Source organism: Pinus tabuliformis, chromosome 6 (genome assembly GCF_031772625.1).
Source record: "Pinus tabuliformis cultivar Carrire ecotype Pingquan chromosome 6, CPIR1, whole genome shotgun sequence".
Classification (NCBI taxonomy): Eukaryota; Viridiplantae; Streptophyta; class Pinopsida; order Pinales; family Pinaceae; genus Pinus; species Pinus tabuliformis.
This window is the reverse complement of record NC_142292.1, coordinates 463,053,110-463,056,641: the sequence shown is the minus strand read 5'-3', so window position 1 is coordinate 463,056,641 and position 3,532 is coordinate 463,053,110.

Sequence of the window (3,532 nt, the reverse complement as noted above, 5' to 3'; positions counted from 1 at the left end):
GTTTCACATTTTGAGATGAAGATGGAGACAAAGATGGAGTTGAAAAGCAAGGAGTAGGAGGTGAAGGAGTAGGAATTCGTGGAGGGTGTTGTTCTCTTGAGACAGGTTTTAGCTACAAAACTATTCCAAGGTACCATTGTTGAATTTTAAAAGAGGTTTTGATTTAAATTAGTCTTTGCTAAATGAATGAAAGGACAACACATTTTAGATGTTTAAACAAAAGGAAAGCTTTAAACTAAGAAAGATGGAAAATTGATTTAATTTAAAGGTAGAAAGAATAAAACAAGGAGATATAACAAACATTAGAACATTCACATAATTTTTAAGATGTGCTGTTGGAGAAAACATAGAGGACTGATATTTCTAAGGTCATAAATAGAGAAAAAACTTCAATTGAATGAAATATCAACAATAATCTAATCAATAATTTAGAGATATGCTAAAGAACAAGTTCATCCTATCATAAATATTTGTGTATAACATAACATTTCCAGAAGTTAGGGAAATCGATTCTCGATTTATCTTCTTAGGATATTTCATGTAACTTAAAATAATGCGGAGATGAAAAACAAAATGTAGACTCACATATAAAGCTTGATACAAAGAAGATACACTACTAATAGCCGAAAGAATAATAATTTTATTAAAATTGAAGAAAATATTGTCCTCAAGTACAAAATATGTTTCAACTCTCAGAATCTGAACCCTTTCTTTGACTTCTTATGCTTTTATATTAAAACATTACAACTAATTCTTGTTGCAAAAAGAAACATCATAGGAAAAAAATCATAAACATAGAGAAACATTACAAAGGTCCAATAAGATCATTTGTGACTTGTCTTATCTCCAGCTAATTTTTTTTAAGGGGATCAAGAAGATTTAGGGCCAAATTTAGCCAACCAAACCCAATTTTAACTAACTAGATCATTGTATGAAATAATCTTTCTATATGCTATATCCAATTCTATTAAATTTGATACATGGGAGTAGTGGGAAATAGGAATTTTACTTGACAATGAATGTAAAAGTCATCCATTAGTTTATCCACTATAGTTAGTCCTTTCAACATTCCACTCATATTTGAAAATTTAGTTGAATCTTCCTTGGTTCTCAACAAATCCTCCTTGTATGCACCTAAAGGCATTAGGGCCTCCAAAATGTCATCCTCTTTCATATTCATTTCTATCATTTAACGATATTGCGTAGCTCTTTGCCATATTCTGCAGCTCCATAACCCTACATTAATACCATTTGCATGATCATATGGGTTTATCATTATTATTTTCCAAGTCATTTATTTTAAGTATTTTAAGATAATTTATGATTAAATATTAGGAAATTAGCATGTTTTCATATATATCTAAAAATGGGATGAGTTTTATGATGTTGTAAGCCTATTTGAAGATTTTAGAAGAGTCTTATTTGGCCACTCAACCACAAATTCGAATTTGAATTTCAACTCATGAAGATATGTGGAATATTTGTAGAAGATTTGGATCATTGACTAAGCACATTCAAAGGAGAAGAATCATGGATGTTTTGATATGTGTCTCCTAAAGACGTGTGAGAGGATTTGTATCTCATATTTTTAGGTAATTGGTCGTAACCACAAGAGATAATTGTGGATCTAGGAGAGATTTATGGATCTACATTTATTGATTAGTTATCTTAAGTTTTTGTATAAATAGGAGTGCATCCTTCATTCAAAGGTGTTCCATCCAAGATCTGAGATATTATAGAATAGAGAATAATGGAAAATAAATGATTAATGTAATTTGTAAAGTGACGATAGAGATGAAGAGAGTTTAATTATTGTAATATATTTGGAACTGTCTCTAACTTCATTTTATGGAATACATGTTGTTGTTTTGATCTCCAAGCTTTGAAATCATTTGGTGTGCTTGCTGAGGAGTGGAGGGCCCCCATCAACCGTAGCTTGCACACCTATTTCCTTTGTTGTAAATATTTATGTTATTTCATTTATGCAAGTTTAGTTTAGTTTCTTTTATGTTATTTTGATTATATGTTTTTATGTTTATGTCATTAATGTTTTTTGTTAAGATTGATTTAATTTCCTTATGTTTGAATTGGATTGGCACAGTAGTAATCTCATAGACTACTAGATTAAATTAATTTTTCATTTCATAGCTTAGATTAGAATTGTTGGTTTTCGTAGAGCTAGTCTTTGAGAAAGAAAGTGATTGAAAGAGAACATGCTTGAGAGAGAACGTGGGCACTTGCTTTTCATTTGATTTCATTATTTTCTTTGTAATTAGTTTCAATTTTCTTGCATTAGATTAATCTATTTTGAGAAATAATCACCTAGTACATATAGTACATGTATACCTCACTAATTCACGAACCCCGGGTTCCCAATTTAATGACAGGGATTTACCTCACAATTAAGTCACCCAACATTTTGGCATTGTTTCTGAGGAGGTATACATAGGTGCTTATTTTGAAATTTTAGACAAACTCATTATAGTTGCATTCATTCTTAGATGCACGGTTAAAAGGATATTAAAATCATATATGATGCATGAATTTCAATTCTTTTTGGATAATGTAAGAGTCTCAATACTAATCCATTTGTGAAGCAAGAGCTCTAGACTAACAAAGGAACTAAAATGATGCTCAAACATTTGTTGGGAAGAAAAGGATATGCCCCTATAAGAGTCTTCTCAAGCCCTTGTCCTAGTTCTAGAATAGCCACCAAGGATAAAGTTGCATCCCAAGAAGAAGTAAAAGAACAAGAGATCCAATGGACTACAACTGATGAGAAGCAACCATTTGAGCCAGAAATTGAAGAATTTTTAGCATGTTTGTCTCCAGATCCTTGGTACCCTTTAGAGAATGAAGGGAAGCTTCTAGAAGAAATTCAAGGCATGATAACTAATGAAGAGAACTAGGAAAGAAAGGACTACATTGAAGATTGGTTCCAAGCAATTACTAGGCCACAACATTCCTTCATTCTTCAACAAATCTTGTCACCAAAAGTACAACTGGTCTCTCATATCCTAGAGGACATAGAGATATATTTTTCAGAATTGGATATGAGCACACTAGAGATCTTGATTTGTAGATGGTTACATTGGAAATATGCATATACTTGAAGAAAAGTTTTCATTTTTTTTAGGTAGAGTAGGGTAGAATAAAGGAATAAAACCATGATTTTGTTTTTGTTTTGTGATTTCATTGTGGTGCAGTAAGAGCCACTTCATTCACTAACCATTGGCAGGAAGATTTATGAGGAAAATGGACATTCATGAAAGAGGAAGAGCTAAAAATTTGAGGTTTGATATTTTTCCTATGCTTTCTAAGTTTCATATTTTAAAACACAAAAATAATTGTTAAATTTCAAAGTATGCTCTCTTCTTGCACTTTGTTGTGACCCTGAAGATTAGAAAGTAGGAATTGAATAAATGGCTTTGAAAAGTTTTATGGAATGGTTTAAGTTGTTGACGATGTAAAAAATGGCTAAATTAATTTTCATCTTCACTCTTCAATTTGATTTGTCTCCATTTGCTAACAA